A 10,347-nucleotide genomic window follows, 5' to 3' on the forward strand; every position below is an offset into this window, starting at 1 on the left:
TGATGAAGATGCAACTTGTGCTGCTTTCCACCATTGTTTGATCCCTGACCCCACCCCCCAAAAAAGTTCCAATTATTTGATCTTACTTTGTTTACACTGTGTGGTCTTTTTCAAAGTCCCTGGAGAAAATCCTCCAGGCTGGTGTTTTATTGAGGGTGTATTCCACAACGTGTTATTGATGTGTTATTGACACAAGGAGCACGCACTAGTGGTAGATTTATTCTGCTTTATTAATTGCTAATCCTTCCCCAATGTTACCACATTATCTAAGCCCATTGGGGATATAGTATAATGAAAGCAGGTCAAATACCAAACCAGAATGCTTGCGATATAAAAAGTGGTGGGATTTCAGCAGGAAGTTACAAGAGATGAAAGGTTTGCAGGTGCAAATGGTGTTGAAAGTGCGATTGCATGCGACCTCCCCGATAGCATCACAAGCACAAATAGTCGTGAATGCATAACAGAAAGGATGTGTGGAGGGGCCCATGACTCATACAATGACCCCAATGAAACACTTATTGCTCAGTCATATAGAGTGGTACCTCAGTTTTTGAACAGCTTAGTTCCTGAACAACTCGGAACACGAATGCTGCAAACCCAGAAGTAGGTGTTCCGGTTTTTTAACTTTGCCCCAGAAGCCGAACGTGCTCCTGAGCTTCCGTTTTCACTGTTGTGCAGCTCATTTGAGTCCCCCACATAGTAATTAAGGCTTTCCCCCTCTCATTTTACCCTTAAGTCCCCCCATCGTAATGATGGTTTTTTTCATCCCGTTTGTACCCTTGAGCAGCTAATTTAAGTCCCCTCCCTCTATCGTAATTAAAGCCTTCCGTTTCTGATTGCAGTGTTCTGAGGTGATATTTGGTGCTTGTATTTTTGATATTTTTTGTGTTTTTGTGGCTTTTTCATTTTTGTGGCTTGTTTTTCGTTTTATGATTGTGTGACTGCAGAAATGGATAAAAGTCCCCCCTCCAAACAATGACTATCATCAGTGCAGGTAAGAAAACATTTTCATTTTTATCATCTACAATACTGTCTTATTTTATAGTACAGAACATTGATTATTGCTTTCATTTTATGGATCAATGGTATTGTTAGATAGTAAAACTCATGTTAAATTGCTGTTTTAGGGGTTATTTTCAAAAGTCTGTAACGGATTAATCCATTTTGCATTGGTTTCTATGGGAAAGTATGCCTTGGTTTTGTAACGCTTTGGTTTTGTAACAGACTTCCGGAACTATTAAGTTTGAGAACCAAGGTACCACTATACTTGTCTATTCATAGAATCATAGAATTGTAGAATGAGAAGGGACCCTGAGGGTCATCTAGCCCAACTCCATGCAATGCAGGAATCTCAACTTATTTAGAAGTAAGAGTCACTGAGTTTAATGGGCCTTGCTCTTAGGTCAGAATTATAGGGTTTAACAGTATTTTAAACACCAGTTTAGCAGGTTCAGCACATCCTTAACATTCAGAGAAGTACAAACTTCCCCTTAGTGACCTTGGGCTTTAGCTGAAGGCCAACTTTAAGGTTGCCTCAGCAACCTAATCCTTCAACTTCTTTCTCTCTGCACAAGGTGAGAATAATTTCCTGCTTGTCAGCAACAGAAAGATTAGTTTTGTAAGATGCCAGTCTACTAATAAATTATTGCTCCCACCAGGAAAGAGAACTGGGCTGATTTACCTAAGTTGTGTCCCTCAATTTACCGTATTTTTTGCTCTATAAGACTCACTTTTTCCCTCCTAAAAAGTAAGGGGGGACGTGTGTGCGTCTTATGGAGCGAACGCAGGCTGTGTAGCTATCCCAGAAGCCAGAACAGTAAGAGGGATTGCTGCTTTCACTGTGCGGCGATCTCTCTTGCTGTTCTGGCTTCTAAGATTCAGAATATATTTTTCTTGTTTTCGTCCTCCAAAAACTAGGTGCGTCTTGTGGTCTGGTGCGTCTTATAAAGCGAAAAATACAGTAATTCATTTTAACACTTTTTGTCTTAACTTATGAGACTTTGGGGAAGAAGAGAAGATACAAGTTCTAGGTGTTGTGGATGCTTAAAGTAACTCTATGCTGAGATGTAGATTTACTGTACGCAGCGCTTGACACGGGAAACTCTGGTTATTGTTTCAGAGTCTTTTCCCATAGTCCGATCCTTTGCATGTCTATCTGGATGTACATCCCACTGTGTTCACTTGCCTAAGGGATGAGAGAGGAATTTCGCTTCTCATTGAAAGGTGAATCTACTCAATTCACACCTTCCAAACCACTACATGAACCAAAATGCAGCTATCCTTTGAAATTTGCACTTCTCCGAATGTTGCAAGGCAGTTCTCCAGCCAAGCAATGTGTACCAAAAAGCATATATCCAAGGTAACTCATGCATTAAAATGCGTATGTTGGAGAAAATAACTCACAGCAATGTATTTGATTAAGAGAAATTGCTTTGTAAAAACGTTAGGCAAACGTGCATGAGAATGTGTATACGAGAGGAGAAATTTGCACTGAAATGCTGTTGAAATCGAATGAGGAATTAAGGGGGGAATTCACAAACCTATGTGGAAAGCTGAATTTAAGATTGGGTACACGAGAAGCTGAGAGCACTTAAAGCAGGTAGATGCAGGGATCCCTTTGGGGGCTTAGCACAATATCAGAATTTGACGGATCTAGCCAGAGGGTAGGGCTGGTCCAAGACATTTTGACACTTAAGGTGAACCACAAAATGGTGCTTCCCTCCCTGCCAGGGAAGAAGGGGTGAGTGAACATCTACACTGGGTTATGCTGTCCCTGTGAATCCCGCCACCTGAGGCCTCATGGGTGGGCCGGTCCTGTTTACTGGTACATGAAGGTATGGGAATCAGCCCTACTAGTATCTAATGCAATCATCTTCCATTAAGAAGGAAGAAATCACTTTCAGTTCACATCATACCTCTTCAGTGGTTCCTTTGATTTTCTGTCTTGTTCTTAGCCTAATGTTAAGGCGTTTCTGCTCCTGTATCAAATCTAACCTTTCTGTTTTGTTTCCTGGCCTATACACTTACTCAGACAACCATGGGAACAAACTGAAATTTGCTTTCTTTGGTCCCATAGTGGTGCTCATTTGCAGCTTAGCTTTTCTCAACACTCCTCCCATAGCTAGCTACAACTCTCTACATTTGTTATCTGTTCCATTATCTACCTGCTCTTACATTTTCTACTAGAAAATGCCTCTAACGTTTGGCTGGCTGCACTCATCTAATGTGAACCTGCTCCTGCTCCTAATCTAATTTAGTTGGACTGCAGCTCAATTTGTGGTCCTCCAGTTTTTTGCCACTTCTGGAAGGAAGCACTTGCAATGTGCAACTAACCATCTCTTATTTATTCTGCAGTGATAATGAATTAAAAAATAATCATGCAGCTGCTCAGCCGCAGCTCTGGTGTTCTCTCCTCTGAAATTCCATTGACATAAATGCATTCTATTGCTCATGCGATATTTCAGTGGCAGGGCTGAGTCTGTATTTTAGGTCCTCTTATGGTAGCTGCAGGTTTGCTTGGTCTTGTATACTGCGAATCAGCATTATTTTGTCTTCATGCCACCCAATCACATCCACACCATACCTGGAAAATGCATTGAAAACACAGTTTCCTTCAAAGAACCATGGGAACTGTAGTTTTCTTCATACAGGGCCACATTTCCAAGTGCCCTTAAACTACAATTCCCCATATTCTTTGGCGGGAGCCATGTGCTTTAACTGTATCTTAATTTATTTCTTTTTGTGGGGTAAATGGGGGTTGTCAATCTGGAAAGGTAGCCCATCTAGGAGAAGGAAAATTCTGATCTGAAACCTGCCCTGCCTTGTGGCTATATTCATTTGGGACTCTGTGGGATTTGTTTACAATTGCACATGATTGGGGCCAAGCTGTCCATCTGGGATCGCATCCACACCCATACATTTAAAAGCACATTTAATGCACCTTTAAAGCACATGGCTTCCCCCCAAAGAATCATAGGAAGTGGTGGTGGGTAATCAACCATTCCCAAGATTCTTTGGGAGAAAATGTGCATTTAATGTGCTTTAAATGTACAATGTGGATGTTACTTTTTCCTCATCTTTATAATGGCGAATATCAATGACTTCCAGCAAAAGATAGTTGGGAGGATACATTTGAGACCTACTATAAGGCACCTTGGGACGCAGGTGGCGCTGTGGGTTAAACCATAGAGCCTAGGACTTGCCGATCAGAAGGTCGGTGGTTCGAATCCCTGCAATGGGGTGAGCTCCCGTTGCTCGGTCCCTGCTCCTGCCTACCTAGCAGTTCAAAAGCACATCAAAGTGCAAGTAGATAAATGGGTACTACTCCAGTGGGAAGGTAAATGGCGTTTCCGTGTGCTGCTCTGGTTTGCCAGAAGCGGCTCAGTCATGCTGGCCACATGACTCGGAAGCTGTACGCCGGCTCCCTCGGCCAGTAAAGCGAGATGAGCGCCGCAACCCCAGAGTCGGCCACGACTGGACCTAATGGTCAGGGGTCCTTTTACCTTTACCTTATAAGGCACCTTGGATGCTAACAGCCACTATAGAAATGCTGAATGAGATTGCATTTTTGTTATTTCTCGTGTGCCGTTTTCCTCTAGATATACAGCAGGATCATTTCTGGCAAAAGGAAGCGATCCCACCAATTAGCTCACGGGTGGGCTGGTATCTCAGTTGCGCCCTCTGTTCCTCTTTTGTTCTTGGAAACAAAGACCTCCTCACACACCTGTGGTTGGGAGATAGCATTCTTGAGGAGAACTGCGGTGTGGTTAGTGAACATGTGCGCATCCAGCTGGGGGTTCATTGAAAACCGGAAAATCACCGTGCCTTGTTTGTGTGGGCCATGCCATTAACTCTAATTTTCAAAAGGACAACAGCTCTGCTGGCAAGATTTCACATCAGGAGAGGGTTGCGGAGTCACCGTCTAGCGCCTGTTGCTTTCTGTCTGGGTGTTGCCATGGGCACTGATGGAGAGAAAGAAACACTGAACATCAAAGCACTGAAAACAGGAGACAAATAATCTTGATAATGCTTCCTGTGGCCCATTTAAAGGGAGGCGCTGCATTTGTCTTTGGTGGTGGTGGGGAGAGAAGATGAAGCATCATACACTAGGGTGCTTAAATATGGGCTTGTTTTATGTTACTGAGGGCCTGATTTCTCAGCACAATTGAAATTGCTTTGGCTTTGCGTAAAGGCCATAGCTTAGTGGTAGAGCACATGGAAAGGCCACGAGGTTCAAATGTGGCATCTCCAAGTGGCATCTTTTGGGAGAAAGCCTAGACCCTTGACAACCACTGCCAATCTGTGTGGATACTACTGAGCTCCACGGGTTTCATTTGGTATGAAGGCAACACCTCACTGGTTCTGCTTTACATCCTGACTGGAATTTGCCCAACTTAAACTCTGGCAATGCCTCTTGCTTGTCTGGATGAAGGATAGAGAGGGGACTGTGAATGTGTGCAGAAAGTAACCTACTCTACGCACATCTAGTGCTTTGTCCATTTTTCCTGTAGCCATGTCCACCGCTAGCATGCGGCCCTCATAATGTTGTCTGGAAGGGAGTATGGCCTTTAGGCTGGAAAAGCTTTCCCACCCCTGTCTTAGACCATTTTGGACCAGGCGGTCTGAAGCACCATGTGAATCTGTATGAGTATCTTTCAGGCTCTCCTTGTGAGCCCACCATTATTAGACTGGAGGCACCGGGCCTTCTCAGTGATAGCCCCATGACTGTGGAATTCCCTCCTTTGATTGTCATGCTTGGCCCCAACACTGATGATTTTAACATAGGCCTTGATGAATGTTAAGATTCCAGTTACAGGTAGGTAGCCGTGTTGGTCTGCTGTAGTTGAAACAAAATTTAAAAATTCCTTCCAGTAGCACCTTAGAGACCAACTAAGTTAGTTAATGGTATGAGCTTTTGTGTGCACATGAAAACTCATACCAATAACTAACTTAGTTGGTCTCTGAGGTGCTACTGGAAGGAATTTTTTTAAGATTCCAAATTGCTTTTAATTGCTATTAATGCTGGTCCTTTGTCTTCTGATAGTCTCTTAATGTACTTTTTCTGTTGTCTTTTAACCTTATAGTATTTTACTCCATCGATACTTTTTTGCTGAATGCTGTGCTAATTCTTGAATATGATGCTGTGTGTTAGATAATGCTATTACTAGTTTATTATTTGAAATGTTCTATTTTGTTTTTTAACCTGTTGGGAGCTGGCTTGAAAGGCAGCCTATAAATGTTTGCTTTACTTGCTTTTATTATTGTATGATTGATTGATTGATTGATAATTGTATGATTGTATTGTTGTAACCTGCCCTGGGGCCTTATAATGAAGGGTGGGTAAGAGATCTTATATCTATCTAGTTCATTTGTTTATATCTCAGGAGGCTTATTTAGGGTAGCGATGTTGAAATCAACCCTACTGAATCCGTTAAACACTCAAAACAGCACCTTTGTATGCCAAGTAATTTTTCTTCCTACAGCTCGATAAGCAAATCTGCACTTCTGAAGGGAAGGCTGCATTAAATCAACATTAGATATGCTGTGCTTCTCGTGATGAAATGCCTTGGGAGTCATCTTCTGCTCCCAGTGTACTCATTATCAAAACCAACTGATTTCAACGACAGGGAAGCAGACTCAGGGCAGAGCCGTACATTTAAAGCGCACAGCTCTCCCCAAAGAATCCTGAGAACCACAGTTTAAGGGTGCTGGGAATGGTAACCCTGTGAGGTATAAAAACTACAGTTCCCAGGTTTCTTTGGAGGAAGTCATGTGCTTTAATTGTATGGTGTTCATCTGCCCTTACACCAGGCAAATCGTTAGAAAGTGATTTTGAACTTTAGGAACTGTCCACTAACAGATAAATTACTCTGTGGAGATCACAGTCTTTTCTTTTGGTGTTTTGAAACAGTCAGAGATAAGCACCTGGATATTAGTTAGGTATTGTATATATCAGTGCTATTTTTCTAGAAAGAGGTGCCAGAACTCGCCATGAACACCTCTAAGAATGGCTATGGCGGCCACCTGAGAGGTGCCAGAACTGAGTTCCTGTGAGTTCCCCCTGATAAACACACACTGGTATATGTAGTGATTTTATACCCTGACTTTCTACCATGATGGAACTCAATGTAACATACACAGAAGTTCTCAGACAGTCTCATTCAGGTGCTGGCCAGAACCTGCTTAGCTTTAGCCTGACTATGTGCATTTAGGTTATGCCTTGGGGCTAACATATGCTCATTTAGGACACGTAGGAAAGGTGATCCATTTGCATGGGCTCAGACTGGTTGAGTGGTTGGTGTCACCTGAAAACTGCCTTAAAACTTTTAATGTTTGATGTATCACAGTATTTAATATTCTTTTGGAAGCCGCCCAGAGTGGCTGGGGAAACCCAGCCAGATGGGCGGGGTATAAATAATAAATTATTATTATTATTATTATTATTATTATTATTATTATTATTAAAACGTGGCAGCTGCTGGAAAATCTCTGTCCATTATGCTTTGAAATCTCTTTGAGCAGAGATGCTACTGGAACATAAGTGTGTGGGCATCTTGGGTTATCTTCACAGACTGAATGTTTTGACTTGCCTCCTTTGGGATCCCAGTACAGAAATAATTCCTGAGGACACAGTAGGTACAGTTGAATGACTTGCACATAGTCAATGGTAAGCTAAATCCCATTCAGAGGAGACCCATTGGAATTAAGTTAGTCATGTCCACCCATTTCAGTGGGTCTTCTCTGAGCAGGATGTGTATTGGATACAACTCAGTGCTTGAACTCCCCCCCCCCCCATATTCCCTATATTTTTATGCATGTTTGAAAATCCTGGCATTCGGCATATCTGCTCTCTTAGAGGTAAACTAAAGTTTACAGGGTAGGGATCAGTCCTTCCAGTTTCTTTCTGTTTGCATTCAACCAAAAGCCCTTCCCCAAGCTGGTCTAACATTAGTCAATCCTGCTCCTGGGGTTGCACAACTTATCCTTCATAAACATCACACTTCACTGCTGTTCTAAATGAGTACAGGGATAGTTTTATCCAAGGATGAATGGTTCAGACTAAGCAATGAAGTGCTTTTGACCTGGACCTTCTGCCAAAAAAAGAGGCACATGGAGAAATCCAAGTGGGAGACTTGCCTATCTCCCAATCCCAATGTTTCAATCAAAGCTAGCATGGACATATTCTTTAGTGCTCATTCTGGAAGATTGTGCAAAATATTTTACAAAAGTCTTTTGACTGGCCTTGGACTGGAATCAATTGTAGCCTCTCTTTTGGACTATTTCAAACCTCTATCTTCATATTGAAAAAATGGATAGGTTTCTTTTGTTCCTGGGGCATGGATGACAGGCAGGGATCACTACACTTCTTGCTTAATTGCCCAGTTGCAGCTCTGACATCCAGACTTGCCTAAAATGAGCAGGTGTTGCTTAATGCCCCAAACTTGCATCCTTGCTATAAGGCGAGACTCCAAATACATCAGTCTTGCCTCTTCCTCCACCTCCCAAGATAAGGATTGCCAAATTAAATATAAACTCTTAACCCAGTGAGAATCCTCCCCAGTTAATTGGGAAGATTTATAGGCTTTAGCGGGAATGTTTTTTAATTTTAAATGTCAGTGTATTCCCCAAAGGGAAAACATGATTTCAGCTGAAGTCATAATTGGACCAAGGGCACTTTTGGTGAGAGGAAGGATACGAGGAGAGTTACAGGCTATAAAAAAGTCAGTTTCATAATATGTGCATTAGATGCCTCTGAATACCAGTTGCTGAGGACTGCAAATGGGGAGAACCCTGAGACCCTCAAGTCTTGCTGGCAGGCTTCCCATAGGCATCTGCTTGGCCACTGTGAGGACAGAATGTTGGACTAGATGGGCCTTTCAGCCTGAATCAATGCGGCCCTTCCTACATTCTGATGGATTCCCTCTACAGCCTAGGAATGGAAAGATGAGATTGGATCTGCTCCTTCTCTTCACCATCACAATTGACTTGTTCACCTGCTTCTTGCTCTGGCCCAGAGTGGATGAGCAGCTATGGTGAGGAGTAGCAGCTGCCACTGCCTGCTTTTTCACTGGCTCATTATGAAGTCCAGGAGCAGCAACCATGACAGGGACAGGGTAGATTGACTTGGGGAGGGTCCCCCTACCGATACTGTATTGCCCAAGCCCCGCCCCCTCCATATCCAATTCTGGCAATTGCAAAAAGTAACCGGGACAAATAGATATCGTTTAGAGTGGTGCCTTTATGGATTGTCTTTTATTTGAAAAGCCTATTTTTCTTTTTATGCTTGGGTTGGTGGGGATCAAAATGTACCTTTAAAATGATATTGTTGATCTTACATTGATAATTATTTGAAAGCAGTGTCTGTCTACAAGCAAAGCATGCTAAAATCCAGGAGTAGCCAACTTAGTGTCATCCGGATCTTTTTGGACTCCAGCTCCCATCAGCTGTGGTCAGCATGGCCAAGGGCCAGGGATGATGGGAGTTGTAGTTAAACAATACCATCTGGAGGGTACCATGGTAGCTGCCCTGCTTACTCAGTGGAATGACTTGTGATTTGGCTAGCACAGCTCTCCCACTTTTGCCCCAATCCACTGAATGAGAGCTGCATATGGAAGCATATTCTGTGTACAGAATTTATTCTCTGAACAGTGGACATAAATGAGATGAGACCTAAATGTAGCTATGTATTGTATTGTAGTTTATCTGAATTCAGACGCACATCCTCAGCTATATTCTTGTGCATCTATTCCTGAATTAGTATGAACAATCACAGTTGGACAAGGAAGAATATGTGTGTCCCCCATCGTATCAGCCATATTTGAAAAAGGTTTACTATTTTTGTGAACAAAAAACCCAGCAACGATTGCATGGACCTGTCCTTCGGCACTCCAAGATGTGGTTTATCCACACAAAATCTGCCTGGACACCAGGGCTTGGAGCAATTTTATAACCCACCTACATATGCAGAAATACTGTCATTCATGCCTCCAACTTAGTCCTGTACCTTATGTCTGGCCTGTCAAGCCAAAGGCTTAATAAACTGCTTTATTGCTACTTCCCTGGGGTGTACAAGCCCTAGTGCATTGGTGGCATGCTTGCTATAATCATTGCTTTATCATGTTTATGTGCTCCGGGTTGTGAGTCTGATATGCAGCCAGGTAGCAAGTCCATGCTGTGGTTCCAATCAAGTCTTGGGAGGAATTATGGAGAAAACAAAGATTTATAAAGGAGCACACCCATCGATCTAAAATATCCATATCTCACCACTCAGTCATTCAACATTAATTAATTTGCAGATTGTTGTATAAATTGCCTCTCTTGGAACATATTGCTTCATATTTTGAAAAA

The sequence above is a fragment of the Podarcis muralis genome, chromosome 8, assembly GCF_964188315.1.
Source record: "Podarcis muralis chromosome 8, rPodMur119.hap1.1, whole genome shotgun sequence".
Classification (NCBI taxonomy): domain Eukaryota; kingdom Metazoa; phylum Chordata; class Lepidosauria; order Squamata; family Lacertidae; genus Podarcis; species Podarcis muralis.